This window comes from Schistocerca piceifrons, chromosome 2 (assembly GCF_021461385.2).
Source record: "Schistocerca piceifrons isolate TAMUIC-IGC-003096 chromosome 2, iqSchPice1.1, whole genome shotgun sequence".
Classification (NCBI taxonomy): Eukaryota; Metazoa; Arthropoda; class Insecta; order Orthoptera; family Acrididae; genus Schistocerca; species Schistocerca piceifrons.
Genome location: NC_060139.1, coordinates 983,042,622 through 983,061,119, shown reverse-complemented (window position 1 = coordinate 983,061,119; position 18,498 = coordinate 983,042,622).

The following is an 18,498-nucleotide window of genomic DNA, read 5'->3' as shown; positions in this document are numbered from 1 at the left end:
CAACTTAACATAATCGACTTTGGCTTTCGGAGCCGAAAGCCCACTCATGTGCACTAGATGACTGGCCTGTCAACACCGGCATTGGGCTGTTGATAACTGGAAACATATTGCCTGGTCGGACGAGTCTCGTTTAAAATTGTATGGAGCAGATGGACGTGTACGGGATGGAGTCAGCCCCATGAATCCATGGAACCTGAGGCTGGTTGAGGCTCTGAATGGTGTGGGGCGTGTGCTGTTGGAGCGATATGGGGACCGTGATACGTCTAGATACAACTCTGACAGCTGGGACGTACGTAAGCACCCTGTCTGATCACCTGCATCCATTCATGTCAATTGTGCATTCCGAAGGACTTGGGCAATCCCAGCAGGACAATGCGACACCCCACACGTCCAGAACTGCTACAGAGTGGCTCCATGAACACTCTTACGAGTTTAAATAGTGGCGCTGGCCACCAAACTCCCCAGACATGAACATCATTGATCATATCTAGGATGCCTTGCAACGTGCTGTTCAGAAGAGATCTAAGGCCCCTCGTACTCTCATGGATTTATGGACAGGCCAGCAGGAGTCATGGTGTCAGTATCCTCCAGCACCACTTCAGACATTAGTCGATTCCATTCTGCGTCGTGTTGCGGCACTTCTCCGTACTCTCGGGGGCTCTACACGATATTAGGCTGCTGTACCAATTTCTTTGGTTCTTTAGTGTATAAGTTATGTGACGTGTGATATTTAACCAATGATCGTATGAAAGGGAACGCAGATTTTGACCCTGAAAACGTATAAGTGTAAGTAATAAATTATTAATGTTGAAAGATATTTGTTGACTTAATCTGACTATTGATAATATAAATCTTAGAAAATATCTGAAGCTTACAACTGATGAAGACTTGCGAGTTAGCTGGTTCTTCCTGCACTACTTGAAAACACTAGCAACTTCTCTCACCAGATGCTCCAGATTTTTAAGTTTTCATTCATGGACCCTTAGTACAGTGATCCCGCCGTGTTCTAGCGACAACTAATCATTGCGTCCTGAATTTAAGAGAGAGAATTTTCAGTCTAGCCCTACACATGGTAACGCTAACCCGGTACAGCCTTATGGAGGCGACTAATTGATCACTGAATGTAATTCGTACGTTTCTAATTTACACTATCGACTATAATGATAGTGAAATTTAAAATGGGCTATCCAAATCTATGACATTTATTAAAATTCTCTAGAACGATCGACACTGGAATGGACTACACAGAATTATGGAAACTTACTACACATTATTGTCCCGCACAAATTCGTATCAGAGTGAAAACTGGGGAGGAATAGAGATCACTATGGGGTTGGTTCTGCACCATTTGAGTGGTATGTTATCGATGCGAGCGCGAGGGATGCTTAGTTAAACGAATTAAGAAACTGACAGAGAGCACTGCTACTTTAGTAGAAAATGCGGCAGAGCATGGCTAGTTAGAGCATTGCTAATTTAAGCTTTGGTAGATAATAGGAGAAATGGACCATTGTGGGATCTCACATTTATGAAAGAGCAAAATGGGCACATACACAAGCTGAAAGAATGACGGAAAATTTACTCGTTATTTACGTAATCTCCCATAGAGCGAAGTTGATGTCTCAGGGAGATATTGATTACACAACGACCTAACACTGCCGGCTAACCACACATGCAACTGCATGTTTCTTACCATTTAAGCTTCCAGAATGAAGCAGCTCCACACCGCAGCAACCTATGTTGTCTTCCATCAACCACGTGCTGCATCCGACAAAGGTCTGATTTATTCAGCGTCCAATGCCTGTCTGATGCTCTCGCCATCGAAATTGCTCCACTGTTATCTGACTGAACTTTGAGTTATTCATAATCTCTATTACTCCCCCGACACTCTCTGATTGAACATTATACAGTAACCACGGATATCTGACTGCTCAGTCAGAGACCGCGTGGCTATTTGAACAATCTCTCCAAGACCCCAAAACTAGCAGAGAAGTGGATGGCTCCACACCCGCGTTTCTCGTAGTCCTTATTGATGAACTAACTGTTACGTTTATATGCATGACGGTCTAGTCCAATCAGACCGCGAGCAGAGTTCATAGATACACACTTGTGACCCCGTTGCGGAGAAAGAAAGTCTACCTGTCTCTAGAAGCATCTCTAGCGAAATCTGAAGAGCCAGTGAAACGCCTCATCTCAAACATTGGCAGGAAGCGCCGTTTCTCCGTCTGTGCACGCTCGAAAAGTCAAGCAGTCCACACAGCACTGTACAATTCTTCGTTCCTCTTTTCCTTTAGCGCGCCTATCCTGGCATTGTGCCTCGAAAGCCAACGGACACTCCCTGTTCTCCTCCACCGAGGGAGAGCGGAAATACATTCCAACATGGAATTGTACTTATATTCTTCTGCAATGTTGTGAACAGGCACAGATTAGAAATTGCTGATCGTAAAGGACACTTAAAGTAAAATGCAGGACTGCTCATGTCTCAAGAATCAATATTTCACATTGTTCCTTGTTGACTACCTTCCTGTACAATGACCAGATCAATCATAGCGTTAACTATACCGAATACTTCATTACCTTCAATAGGAGAAATTCGGTTTTGTAGATTTTCGTATACCTCTCTTATCATTTCGTCTCGCCTTTGAGTCATTGCGCCCGACTCAAATTTCACGCTTTGCAACTCCCGCTGAAGGTTTTCAGCTATGCAGGAAGCATATCACTCTAGGCGAAAGATAGATACCGCCCACAGGAAAATCAGAGAGACCTTTGGGGACAAGAGAAGCACCTGTATGAATATCAAGATCTCAAATGGTAAACCAGTTCTAAGCAGATAAGGGAAAGCTGAAAGTTGGAAGGAGTATATAGAGAGTCTATACAAGGGAGATGAACTTGAAAGCAGTATTACAGAAAGAAAAGTGGACGGAAAGGGAGATGAGATGGGAGACAAGCTACTGCGAGCAGAGTTTGACAAATCTCTGAAAAACTGTCGAAACTAAGGCCCATGGAGTAGATGGCGTTCCGTCAGAACTACTGATAGCCTTGGGAGAGATAGCCACGAGACAACTCTTCCATCTGGTGTGCAAGATGTACGAGACAGCGAAATACCCTTTGACTTCAAGAAGAATGTGGTAATTCCAGTTCCAAAGAAAGCAATTGCTGACAGGTGTGAAAATTACCGAACTATCAGTTTAATAAGTCATGGTTGTAAGATACTAACACAAATTCTTTATTAAGAAAGTAAAATTGGTAGAAGCTGACCTCAGGGAAGATCAGTTTGTGTTCCAGAGCAATGCAGGAACAGGCGAGGCAATACCGACCCTACGACTTACAGGTTAAGGAAAGGCTAACTTAAATTTACAGCATTTGTAAATTTTGAGAAACCTTTTGACGATGTTGACTGGCATACTCTCTTTGGAATTCTGAAGGTAGCAGGGGTTAGATACAGGTAGCGGAAGGCTAATTAGAACTTGTACAGAAACTAGACAGCAGCAATAAGAGTTGAGGATCATGAAAGGCAAGCAGAATTTGAATAGGGAGTGAGACAGGGTTGTAGCCTACCTCAGATGGTATTCAGTCTGTACACTGAATATGCGGTAAAGGAAACCAAAGAAAATTTGGAGCAGGAACCAAAATTCAAGGGGAGAAACAAAAACTGTGAGGTTTGCCGATGACATTATAATTCTGTCAGAGACACCAAAGAACCTGGAAGAGCAGTTGAACGGAATGGACACTGTTTTGAAAAGAGGTTATAAGATAAACATAGAGAAAAGGAAAACAAGCCTAAAGGAATGTAGTGGAATCAATTCAGGTGATGCTAAGGAAATCAGATTAAGAAACGAGGCGCTTAAAATATTAGATGAGTTTTGCTATTTGGATAGCAAAATAACTGATGACAGTCGAAGAAGAGAGGGTATAAAATGTAGGCTGCCAATGGCAAGAAAACCATTTCTGAAGAAGAGAAATCTGTTAATATCGAATATAGATTTAATTGTTAGGAAGTCTTTTCTGATAGTATTTGTCTCGGTTGTATCCATGTATGGAAGTGAAAAATGCACGATAAATAGTTTAGATAAAAAGAGAATAAAAGCTTTCGAAATGTGGTGCTACAGAAGACTGCTGAATATTAGCTGGGTCGATCACAATTCTGTTCAACACTTCCTCATTAGTTACGTGGAGACATGAGGTTTGTGACGCAACTTGACCAAATGAAGGGATCGGTTGATAGGACACATTCTGAGGCATCAAGGGACCATCATTTTAGTATTTGATGGAAGTGCGGGTAGTAAAAATCGCAGTGTGAGACCTAGAGATGAATACAGTAAGCAGATTCAGAAATATGTTGGTTGCAGTAATTATTCGGAGATATAGAAGCTCGCACAGGAGACAGTAACATGGAAAGCTGCATCAAACAATTCTTCTGACTGAAGACTATAACAATAACATTAGCTATGGATGCATCTAACCTCTAGTTAACGCTATATTTTGTTCTTCTATTCTGTTGAAATTTTCTTCTACTTTCTGGAAGTGTCGTCTATTTTTCTGGGAGCATCTTCTATTTTTTGGATGTGTCCTGTTTTTTCAAAGTATCTTCCTCTTGCAATTTTATATCCCACATCAAGGATTTCAAACTGTTCAGGTCAAAGAAGGGCGCAGGAATTCGTGCAGCGCCTGATCTCGCCTCATCCGCTGCTAAGGAATGGGCCAGAGCACAGGTGCGTATGACTTCTGTGCCTCGCATCTCTCCCTGAGGCAATCTCCCTAACTACCAGTCCACGAGAAACCCATCTGGAATACTTCCTCCGTCTCCGCATTCCGGGTGGCATCGTTTCTAGAGGAGGATCTGTCTCCCGAGTGACTGACCAAGCAAAGTGTTTTGCTTGTGATAAATGTGTGTGAAATCGTATGGGACTTAACTGCTAACGTCATCAGTCCCTAAGCTTACACACTACTTAACCTAAATTATCCTAAGGACAAACACACACACCCATGCCCGAGGGAGGACTTGAGCCTCCGCCGGGACCAGGCGCACCGTCCATGACTGTAGCACCTTAGACCGCTCGGCTACTTGTGATAGCAAGGAAACTTTCATAATTTCTCTTTACTGTTTAACACCAAGAAGTGATTTAACTACCTAAATTTCACGCTGCAATGACTTTAAACCCGTAACCTCTATCAATACCCAGTTCAAAAACAAATTAACATAAACGCATTGATATGATTGACAAATTAAAAAGAAAGCGTTACATAATCGTCAAAGCTGTAATACGAAGCTGAACGATTCAAAGATTAACCAAAACAGAATTGTCACATGCCTCCTGAAAAGAAAATCATCAATTTCATGAATAAATTTGAAACAAAATTAGTCTACATTTCTTGCTCTAGCTGAAGAAATCGAAAGATGCCACGAAGCGGTATCATGAGGCAGGGACGCCATAAGTGAAATATACGTTTCGATTTAATCTGATTACTGGTAATATAAATCTGTCCACAAATCTGTGGCTTGCAGCTGATAAAGACTTACGAATTAGTAACGACTGACTGTTCCTGTACTATTAGAACACGCCAATAACTATTCTCACCAGATGTCCCACCTTTTTCAGATTTTATTGGTGATCAACCATAAGAACAGTGGCCGTACAAGTTTCTATCCAAAATGTATCATCTAAGCTCAGAATTTAAGAGAGAGGATTCTGAATCTATCCCTGTGGTTGGTCACGATAGCGCGGGACATCCAAATGGAAACGACTACTTGATCATTGACTGTAATTTGTACATTCCTGTTTTATACACTGACCGAAAAAAATCGCAACACGTAAAAATAATTAATGTAGACTAATAAAATTTTGAGAATACATAGGTAACATATTTAAGCGACTAACATTGCATGATCGTAAAGTAATGTAAGCGCGAGGTAAGCCCCTGCAAATCTGAGATGATGGTAGAAAATGGTTCAAATGGCTCTGAGCACTATGGGACTTAACTTCAGAGGTCATCAGTTCCCTAGAACTTAGAACTACATGAATCTACCTAACTTAAGGACATCACACACATCCATGCCCGAGGCAGGATTCGAACCTACGACCGTAACAGCAGCGCAGTTCCGGACTGAAGTGCCTAAAACCGCTCGGCCACAGCGGCCGGCGCTGGTACATTAATAACCAGCGTAAACACCAGAATGTAGAATGCAAACATAGGTGTCAGATGTTAGTTTTTGGGATGGAGTTCCATGCCTGTTGCACTTGGTCGGTCAGTAAAAGGGAGGTTAATGGTGTTTGTGGATGACGCTAGAGTTGTTGTCCGATGATGTCCCATATGTGTTCAGCTCGTGACAGATCTGGTGATCGAGCAGCTCCGGGCAACATGTTGACGCTCTGCAGAGCATGTTGGGCTACAACAGTGGTATACGGCAGGCGTTATACTGTTGGAAATGAATGGCTGTGCTACAGGTCGAAAACCAGACAGCCGAACAATTTTGCAGACAGGGTGCGTAGGAGAAACACGAGAGGGCTCCATCTGTCATACGAAGTCACACCCCACACCTCCACGGGTAGGTCCCGTGCGTCTACACGCAGACAGGTTTGGTGTAGGCCCCCAACTGGCCTTCTTCTAGCCAACACATGGCCATCAACGAGGCCGAACCAGTTTTCATCAGAACGCATAGCAAGCCTCCACCCTTTCCTCTAATGAACTCTCGCTTGTCACCACTGCATTCGCAAATGGCGGTACGTTGTGGTCAGTTAAAGGCACACTACACGGCGCCTAACTCGGGTTCGTTGTGTCACTGTGGTGTGCTGTTGCTGAGATTGCTGCTCCAGATTCAGTACCATGCGACAGAGACATGTACAGAACACGATGATCTACCGACTCGGTGGCGCCACGTGGCCGTCTAGAGGCCGGTCGGTCACCTAGCGACTGTACATCCTCGTGACCACCACTGCCAACAAACATGTACAGTGGCTACATTTTTGCCAAATAGCTCTGAAATGTCGCAGAAGAAACATTCGTCTTCTCGTAGTTCCATTACATCACCTCGTTCAAACTCAAAGAGCTGTCAATAATGGCGCCTTTGGTGCCTTAAAGGCATTCTTGACCAGCTACTCTCACCAGGCCCAATCTAAAAGGCAACAGCGTGTGTTCACAGTAAACTTGATTTGCATCCTCTTAGTGGTGTTACTGACGCCACTCTTAAGCGACAGGCACGCAATTTGAATAGACGTCATCTTTCAGATGTATAAACACGCGTACCAACTTCCGTTTATGTCGCACAACTCCTTCTTGATGTTGGGATTTTCTCCCCTCGATGTACTACCGAATATGATAATGTTGGGAGTAGGAAATTTAATTTACACTACTGGCCATTAAAATTGCTACACCACGAATATGACGTGCTACAGACGCGAAATTTAACCGACAGGAAGAATATGCTGTGATATGCAAATGATTAGCTTTTCAGAGGATGCACACAAGGTTGGCGCCGGTGGCGACACCTACAACGTGCTGACATGAGGAACGTTTCCAACCGATTTCTCATACACAAACAGCAGCTGACAGGCGTTGCCGGGTGAAATTTTGTTGTGATGCCTCGTGTAAGGAGGAGAAATGCGTACCATCACGTTTCCGACTTTGATAAAGGTCGGATTGTGGCCTATCGCAATTGCGGTTTATCGTATCGCGACATTGCTGCTCGCGTTGGTCGAGATCCAATGACTGTTAGCAGAATATGGAATCGGTGCGTTAAGGAGGGTTATACGGAACGCCATGCTGGATCCCAACGGCCTCATATCAACGGCCTCATATCACTAGCAGTCGAGAGGACAGGCATCTTATCCGCATGGCTGTAACAGATCGTGCAGCCACGTCTCGATCCTTGAGTCAACAGATGGGGATGTTTGCAAGACAACAACCATCTCCACAGACAGTTCGACGATGTTTGCAGCATCATGGACTATCAGCTCGGAGACCATGGCTGCGGTTACCCTTGACGTTGCATCACAGACAGCAGCGCCTGCGATGGTGTACTCAACGACGAATCTGGGTGCACGAATGGCAAAACGTCATTTTTTCTGATGAATCCAGGTTGTGTTTACAGCATCATGATGGTCGCATCCGTGTTTGGCGACATCGCGGTGACGCACATTGGAAGCGTGTATTCGTCATCGCCGCACTGGCGTATCACCCGGCGTGATGGTATGGGGTGCCATTGGTTACACGTCTCGGTCACCTCTTGTTCGCATTGACGGCACTTTGAACAGTGGACGTTGCATTTCAGATGTGTTACGACCCGTGGCTGTACCCTTCATTCTATCTATGCGAAATCCTACATTTCAGCAGGATAATGCCCGACCGCATGTTGCAGGTCCTGTACCGGCCTTTCTGGATACAGAAAATGTTGGACTGCTGTCCTGGTCAGCACATTCTCCAAATCTCTCACCGATTGAAAACGTCTGATCAATGGCGGCCGAGCAACTGGTCGTCACAATGCTCCACTCACTACTCTTGATGAACTGTGGTATCGTGTTGAAGCTGCATGGACAGCTGTACCTGTACACGCCATCCAAGCTCTGTTTGAATCAATGCCCAGGCGTATGAAGCCAGTTATTCGGGCCAGAGGTGGTTCTTCTGGGTACTGATTTCTCAGGATCTATGCACCCAAATTGCGTGAAAATGTAATCACATGTCTGTTCTAGTATAATATATTTGTCCACTGAATACGCGTTTATCATCTGCCTTTCTTGTTGGTATAGCAATTTTAATGTGCAGTAGTGTAAAAAGGAGCATTGAAAACTATGTCATAAACATTCGCTAGATCGATTGGCATTGCTCTGGTTACATTATTGTGGAAACTTGCTACACATCGTTGTGCCATACGATTTCGTATCAGAGTAAAAACTTTGGTTTGCCCGCGGGGGGGGGGGGGGGGGGGGGGGGAATAGGGGCAGAGAGAGAAACCATTGTGAGGAGGACTCTGTGCCAATAAGAAATGTGTACTACAGTTGAGTGGCACGTGAGCAATGCCAGAACTGGGCTTGCTCAGTAAAATGAATTATGGGAACAGGCAGAGAGCGCTAACACTGTAGCGGTAAATACTACAGAGTATGTAAGATACAATTAGGAATGTCTAGTTAGAGCATTGTTGATTAAAGCTTGGATAGATAATAGGAGGATAGAGCATTCCGGACTTCGCGTTTCTGAAAGAGCAAACAAGACAATAGACGAGCCGAAAGAATGACTCTAAATTTACTCGTAATTTACATAATCTCACAGACAGCAAAGTTGATGAGCGAGAGAGATAGTAATTACACCACGGCTTAAAACTCCACACTATTCATATTTACAATTACATGTTTCGTACAATTTCAGGTTGCAGACTGAAGCTGTTTCTCACCGCAGCAAGCTTTGTTGTCTTCCGTCAGATATCTGCTGCATCCGGCAAGGATCTTATGCGGCCCCCAGTAGCTATCTGATACTCCCAGCATCTAAATAAGACCCTATTAATTCTCACTGTCATCTGACTGAACTCTGAATCGAAAGTATTCTTCATAATCTCTGTTACTCCCTGTAACACTATCTGATTGAACTATATACGGTAACCAATGCTATCTGACTGCGCGCTTCAAGACTCGACCATCTGAAAAATGTCTTCAAGATCCCAAAACTAGCTTCCTTCCCACCAGCGAAATATACGGCTTTACGACCCCGTTTTTCGCAAGTATAACTGACCGTTAAGCAGTCACGCTTTTCGACCTGAAACTGTAGTCCAATTAGACTTCACGCAGAGCACGTAGAATCACACCCTTTTGACTCCCTTGCGCACAGAGAAAACCACCAAGTATTTCTAGAAACTTTGGGCAGGATGCATCGTACTTCATCTGCAAATGCTATAGGAGTCATATAGGTCACACAGGAATGTGCCGTTGTTCATTCTCCCATTTTTTATGAGTGCCCATCGTGACATTGTGTCACCAAAGCTAATGTACACTCCCAGTCTTCCCGCCGCCAAGGCAGAGCGGAAATACATTTCAATACCCAATTAAACTTATACTTCCATGCAATGCAGTGAACATGCAGAGAGCAGAAATTACTGATGACAAAGGGTACTTTAGGCTAAAATGATATGCACGTTGCACAGACACTGCCTTTGGACATCGGCAGTGCATAGTTTAATAATAAACAGGCAAAAATTAATATGTTGCCCAGATAAGTTGACGAGTTGCAGAATTCATGAAAGGGGTACTAAAATCAAAATATGTCTTTTGATGTAAGAGTTATTATGTGAACTGTTTTCTGATCAGCAGGTACACTACTGGCCATTAAAATTGCTACACTAAACAGAAATGCAGATGATAAACGGGTATTCATTGGACAAATATGTTATACTAGAACTGACATATTATTACATTTTCACTCATTTTGGGTGCATAGATCCTCAGAAATCAGTACCCAGAACAACCACCTCTGGCCGTAATAACGGCCTTGATACGCCTGGGCATTGAGTTAAACAGAGCTGGGATGGGGTGTACAGGTATAGCTGCCCATGCATCTTCAACACGATACCACAGTTCATCAAGAGTAGTGACGAGCCAGTTGTTCAGCCACCATTGACCAGGCGTTTCCAATTGGTGAGAGATCTGGAGACTGTGCTGGCCAGGGCAGCAGTCGAACATTTTCTGAATCCAGAAAGGACCATACAGGACCTGCAACATGCGGTCGGGCATTATCCTGCTGAAATGTAGGGTTTCGCAGGGATCGAATGAAGGGTACAGCCACGGGTCGTAACACATCTGAAATGTCATGTCCACTGTTCAAAGTGCCGCCAATGCCAACAAGGGGTGACCGAGACGTGTAACCAATGGCACCCCATACCATCACGCCGGGTGATACGCCAGTATGGCGATGACGAATGCACGCTTCCAATGTGCGTTCACCGCGATGTCGGCAAACACGGATGCGACCATCACGATACTGTAAACCGAACTTGGATTCATCCGAAAAACTGACGTTTTCCCATTCGTGCACGCACGTTCGTCGTTGAGTACACCATCGCAGGTTCTCCTGTCTGTGATGCAGCGTGAAGGATAACTGCAGCCATGGTCTCCGAGCTGATAGTCCACGCTACTGCAAACGTCGTCGAACTGTTCGTGCAGATGGTTGTTGTGTTGCAAACGTTCCCATCTGTTGACTCAGGGATCGAGACGTGGCTGCACGATCCGTTACAGCCATGCGGATAAGATGCCTGTCTTCTCGACTGGTAGTGATACGAGGCCGTTGGGGCCCAGCACGGCGTTCCGTATTACCCTTCTGAACCCACCGATTCCATATTCTGCTAACAGTCATTGAATCTAGATCAACGCGAGCAGCAATGTCGCGATACGATAAACAGCAACCGCAACTGGATACAATCCGACCTTTATCAAAGTCAGAAACGTGATGGTACGCATTTCTACTCCTTACATGGGGCATCACAACAACGTTTCACCAAGCAACGCCGGTCAACTGCTGTTTGTGTATGAGAAGTCGGTTGGAAACTTTCCTCATGTCAGCACGTTGTAGGTGTCGCCACCGGCGCCACCCTTGTGTGAATGCTCTGAAAAGCTAATCATTTGCATATCACAGCATCATCTTCCTGTCGGTTAAATTTCGCGTCTGTAGCACGTCATTTCCGTCGTGTAGCAATTTTAATGACCGGTAGTGTAGCTCATACAAAAATAAATGTATATTATTCTGGTTCAGATCCACTTAACATATCTTACTGTAAAAGGCAAAACGGCCCTGGAATATGCTACGAGTTTTTCAGAAGAGTCACACGGTGCATGTAGATTCACATAAATTCATTTTAGAGACCAACCTTAAACATGAATTCTTAATTAGAATTCGAGAAATGAATTGATACTACATGCAAGCAAATATGCATGCTGGTTGGAAATAAGGGAAAGTTTTCGAAGCGCACCAGTCGACGTAGTAACATTGGTGACCGCTGTAACAGTCAGAGACCACCTTGCTCAGCCCTTCTTAGAAGGCCAACATGATGAGTCGGTCATTGCCACAGCCGGGCTCCACATACCAGAATAATACACCTTTGTCACATCCTCCTTGCAGATGGAGATAATGAGTGTTTTAATGTAGTGGACGATCACGCAAATGATTTTGTGATGTGGAGTGATGAGAAATTTTTAGCGACACGACACTATTGTTTGCTAGACGTAGATAGCCAGCTTTTGGGACAGATACTGGAGACCACTGCCTTGCAGGTGAAAAGAGAGCCCCCAGCTAAGCCTTCGAAAACCGTGAGATACTGCCAGAGGTGTAGCCCTTGTACGAGGTGCATTCAAGTTCTAAGGCCTTCGATTTTTTTTTCTCCGGACTAGAAAGAGATAGAAACATGCGCATTGTTTTAAAATGAGGCTGCGTTCATTGTCAATACATCCCAGAGATGGCAGCACCATACGGCAGATGGAATTTTACCGCCAGCGGCGAGAATGAGAACTGTTTTAAATACTTAAAATGGCGACGTTTTCCTTACTTGAACAGCGTGCAATCATTTGTTTTCTGAATTTGCGTGTTGTGAAACCAATTGAAATTCATCGACAGTTGAAGAAGACATGTGGTGATGGAGTTATGGATGTGTCGAAAGTGCGTTCGTGGGTGCGACAGTTTAATGAAGGCAGAACATCGTGTGACAACAAACCGAAACAACCTCGGGCTCGCACAAGCCGGTCTGGCGACATGATCGAGAAAGTGGAAAGAATTGTTTTGGGGGATCGCCGAATGACTGTTGAACAGATCGCCTCCAGAGTTGGCGTTTCTGTGGGTTCTGTGCACACAATCCTCCATGACGACCTGAAAATGCGAAAAGTGTCATCCAGGTGGGTGCCACAAATGCTGACGGACGACCACATGGCTGCCTGTGTGGCATGTTGCCAAGCAATGTTGACGCGCAACGACAGCATGAATGGGACTTTCTTTTCGTCGGTTGTGACAATGGATGAGACGTGGATGCCATTTTTCAATCTAGAAACAAAGCGCCAGTCAGCTCAATGGAAGCACACAGATTCACCGCCACCAAAAAAATTTCGGGTAACCGCCAGTGCTGAAAAAATGACGGTGTCCATGTTCTGGGACAGCGAGGGCGTAATCCTTACCCATTGCGTTCCAAAGGGCACTACGGTAACAGGTGCATCCTACGAAAATGTTTTGAAGAACAAATTCCTTCCTGCACTGCAACAAAAACGTCCGGGAAGGGCTGCGCGTGTGCTGTTTCGCCAAGACAACGCACCCACACATCGAGCTAACGTTACGCAACAGTTTCTTCGTGATAACAACTTTGAAGTGATTCCTCATGCTCCTTACTCACCTGAACTGGCTCCTAGTGACTTTTGGCTTTTTCCAACCATGAAAGACACTCTCCGTGGCCGCACATTCACCAGCCGTGCTGCTATTGCCTCAGCGATTTTCCAGTGGTCAAAACAGACTCCTAAAAGAGCCTTTGCCGCTGCCATGGAATCATGGCGTCAGCGTTGTGAAAAATGTGTACGTCTGCAGGGCCATTACGTCAAGAAGTAACGCCAGTTTCATCGATTTCGGATGAGTAGTTAATTAGAAAATAAATCGGAGGCCTTAGAACTTGAATGAACCTCGTAAAACGCTTTGAGGACGTAAGATTTAGCAACAATGGATCATCTGAGAACTGGACAGAACTTAGCTCATTGGTCGTGGGGAGAGGAAGGATTAGCGACGAATGACGAATGACAGACAATCTAGCTGAACATGTCTCGTAAATTCGGCAAAGCGAGGTTTCCTTGTAACACGCTCGCACGCAGAATCACTTCACTACACCTCTCTTCTTCCTGCTGGTTAATCTACTTCAGATCTTGTCCTATCTCCTGAGCACAACTGCCATTCCACCATCTTCGCCTGCCTCTGTCAACAGCTGGTATGTCACGTATGGGAGGTCTTAGAAAATTTTCAGGCCATCTGACACGTAGTCTCAGGAGCGAGCTGCTCATGCTGCCATTGATTGAGGTCCCAATGCGTCTCTCACGGACAGCTACGCTATGGTCAGACGTGAGAGAGAGGTGTAGGGAATTTGTAGTCAGTTTATAATTTTATAAAATTGGTGCAAATAGCTCTGAGCACTATGCGACTTAACTTCTGAGGTCATCAGTCGTCTAGAGCTTAGAACTAATTAAACATAACTAACCTAAGGACATCACACACATCGTTTCGTTTACTTAGTGACTTCCCAGCATTAGGTTTAATAATATTTTGACTATGTCTGCATCCTTAGCTGACCTTTAATCGCTGCTGACTACCATGCAAAGGATGTGAATTCGATTCATGGTACTGCCAGGGATTTTTTCTGGTGGGAGGACTGGTACCCGGTGCACTCACCTTCGTGAGACCAACTGAGGAGCTACTTGATCGAGTAGTAGCGGTTCCAGAACCAAAAAAACTGACAACCACTGGGAGAGTGGAGTGCTAAGTAAATGCCCTTCTATACCACACCCAATGACGTCTTTTGCAAAGGATTTAATGGCAGTCAGTCGGGCCTTATCGAACAATTAGAGTCAGAACGCGGAACTTTACTTCCACTTTTAGGTTTTTACTTTAAACCGTAGTGGATGCTGGGGATCCAGCAGTGTGATAATTTGTAATCGTAAACAGATCAACCTCTGGTTGGAAGGCTGGTTTTTCATTTCTTTAACACATAGCCAGTTTCGGGAGAGCACTCTCCAATTTCACACGCACCTTGAAATTTACATCTAATCGCGATCGGCAAACGCGCAGAGAGCTACGACCTAAACATTACACAGAATAACACTTCAGAGGTCAGCAGTAGCGGAGAAATTCCTAGATCATTTCTTTTAAAATGACACCTTCGATTTCTTACCCCTAATGTAGCTAGACCTCGTCGTCTAAGGGTGCTAAGCCCTAAATTTCCTCCATTGTATTAAGCCACAGAGAAGAAAAAGGCAGGAAATTAAAACTTTCAAATTCACGCTAGTACAGCCACTGGAAAATCCTGGCAGAGGTGAGAACACAGTATTGCATCAGAAACAAACTGTCAACTCTGTAAAGGCGCTCGAGCACATGAGCATACGTTGCTACATTGCCGCCAATCGTCAACCGCAAGGTACACATGCTGCAGAGCGTCGAATGTGTGTGTGTGTGTGTGGGGGGGGGGGGGGGGGGGAGGGTTAACTGGACGTTCATATTATTGGTGTTTTGCCCTTAAAGTGCGCAGTTGGACTAAACTACATGGCGAATTCCTTTTGTTGTCTTCCTTGCTGCCCAAACTTCCCTCATACGGTCGCTATTTTCCATTCTACTTTTTCTAGTTGTCTGATACGTGTATGCCCTAGGATTAGTGTGGTCTCTGCTGCTCTATTGCTTCGGGGAGCACCACCGTGCCGTAGTGGCGTAATTTGGCTTTTTGTGAGATAGACTTCTTGTTGTAATGATTCCACTGCTTTGTATGCCTTGTCCAGTTTAGTTTTCCTTTCTTCGTTTGAGTCTCGGTTATGTCCGCTCATTTGTAGTGTTTCGCCGAGGTATTTGAAGTTTACCTTTTTCTAAATCGTGCTGTACTTTGTGTTCAGTGATGAGAGCTTCTTTGTGCTCATAAACTGTGTCTTTTCGTAAGAGATCTCTAGTCCAGTTTCGGAAGCGATTTCGTGTAGTTTTTCAATAGCTTCATTTGTTTCGTTTATACCTTTCGTGACAATCGCCAAATCGTCTGCAAAAGCCAGCCATTTAATGTAGGTTTCCCAAGGTTATACCCTGTTGTGATATTTCCCATTCTTTTATTACCTTATGTAATACTAGATTGAAAAGGAGAGCTGAGAGGCCATAACCTTGTTGGACACCTTGTGAATTTCAAAGGGCTCTGATAGTTCCCCAAAGAACTTTACTTTGGAGGTCGTGTTGTTCAAGGTTTGCTCTACGATAGTCCGTGTTTTGTTGCCTACTTCAGTTAGAATTTTGAAGAGAGTTTTCCGGTCGATTGAGTCATACGCCTTTTTGAAGTCGACAAAGGTTTTGTTTGTGTTGTAAAATCATTTTCAGGTTCCAAATTTGTTCCGCACAAGACCGTCCTTTACAGAAGCCTGCTTGGTATTCCCCAATCAAGTGGTCGGTCTGGCATTCTAGTCTGTTTAGTAAAGCTTTAGAGAGGATCTTGTATGTGACCGGTAGTAGGGATATTCCTCTGTAGTTGTTCCGATCAGTCTTTTCACCTTTTCTGTGTAGTGAGTGCATCAGGGCAGTTTTCTAGTCGTCAGGAATTTTCATAATCTCCCAGATATCCTCCAAGATCCTGTGGATGTCTTTGGCGAGTTCTGAGTCTTGTAATTTCCAGATTTCCGCGATGATGCCGTCTTCTCCTGGTGTCCTACGATTCTTGAGTGACTTGATTATTTCTTTAACTTCTTCTAGAGTTGGTGGTTCACTATTTGGATTGTACGTACTCGTTTCTGTCACCAGTTCTTCATAGGAGGGTCCGTGTTTAGGAGTTTTCGAAAGTAGTTCGCCAGAATGTCAGAATCATTTTTGGTACTGATTTCTAGGCTTCTTCCGAAGCACAAGTTTGGTGGATGATATCCAGTCATATTTTCTCTGAACGTTCTGTAGAAGTTTCTTGTATTCTTCTTCGTGAAGTCCGATTCAATTTCTGTCAGTCGCCGTTTATCATAGTGTCGCTTTTCACTGCGAATGATTTTGCTTGATTATTTCTGTGTTTTCAGGACGTTCATCCAATTCTCTGGGGACTTATGTCTACTAAATTTTTTCCATGCACTGAGTCGTTGGTCAATAGCTTGGTCACATGTGTGGTTCCACCAACGGTGTTTCCTTGGGCGTGGTGCTTGTGCTAGTTTCATGGCCTCTCGGGTTTTTCCTGAAATTTGTATCCAGTCTGTTGTTTCCTCCATTTTAATTTTGTCTAATATTTGCGTCATGTTTAAAGTAAGGTATTCTAGATGTAGTCTAACAACTTTGTTCTTCTGGAACTTTTTCTTGGGCAATAGATGAATCCTGATTTGTAGTATGTGGTGATCTGAGTCGAAGTAGCCTTTACGTGTATCTATGTTCTAAATTTCTTTTTGTGAGTCTTTGTGGACTATTACGTGCTTGATTTGTAGTTCTTGCATTCCGCTGGGAATTTCCATGTGGTAAGTTTCCGTGTTGGTTCCTTGAACTTTGTTGACACAATAGAGAGGTCGTGGCTTTTGCAAGAGTCTATCACGTGTTTTCCATTTTTGTTTGTGCCCTTGTGTGGAGTGTGTTTTCCTGTGGTATGTATGTATTCCTTTTCCGAGTTTAGTGTTGAAGTCTCCCAGTATTATTTTGACTCTACGTGCAGGAATTTTCCTGATAGTTTCTTCCATTGTCGTCCAGAAAGTTACCAATTTCGTCCGGGTTTTCCCTGTTGTAGTCATTAGTCGGTGAATGCGCGTCCATTATTGTGTGGGATTTGTTGGCTGATTTCAATGTGATGGTGCTGATTCTTTCGTTTGGTGACGAAAAGTCGATTGTGCCGTCCGTGATGAACCTGTGTACTGCAAATCCTGTGCCAAAAATCCATAGGTTTTTCAGTTGTCTCGATGGTTTTCCTTTATATATTCTAAGGTTCTCCGTGTTGAAATGGTCTTCGTCTGTGAATCTTGTTTCTTGCAGTGCACATATTTTGATTTGAAATTTTTCGACTTTGTCTGTTTGTTGTTTCATGGTTCAAAAATGGTTCAAATGGCTCTGAGCACTATGCGACTTAACTTCTGAGGTCATAAGGTGCCTAGAACTAAGAACTAATTAAACCTAACTAACCTAAGGACATCACACACATCCATGCCCGAGGCAGGATTCGAACCTGCGACCATAGCGGTCACTCGGTTCCAGACTGTAGCGCCTAGAACCGCACGGCCACTCCGGCCGGCTGTTGTTTCATCTTTCCCGTCTTCATCAATGTGTTCACGTTGAGTGTGCCGATGTAGTGTTTGCGTTTGGTCTTGAGAGAGTTTGAGAAGCTCCGATTCTTCTCATGATGTCCGTGAGCCCCCAGTATCCGATGGTCACGACGATCCACGTCTATTGACTGCGGCCCTGGGTAATGAGATTTTTCTCGTTGTACAATCATGATGTTTAGTAGTTGGATATATGGCATGCTGCCGAGTACCACCTCACTTTCCAGATCTGGAGGTTGGTTGAGCCCACCACTGACATGTGGAACAGACGCCTTTTGTAGCCGTCCACTATGGGAACAGACGCTATTAGTAGTTTTGGTCCGCCCCGAGTATTTCATTTCCTCGGTACCACCTATATCTAGGAGGCATTCCCCTATCCGCCACCTGGGGAGGCGCTCGGTTGCGGGACTACTAACCAGTCCTATGTGGAGCAGTGAGCGATATCTAGGAGTAATGACACCGATTGGTGACCTGACAGTGCACTTAATTGCCTGTAAAAAATTCTTAAGGCAACAAAGCAGAACGAGGATCAAGTAAATAAAGCAGA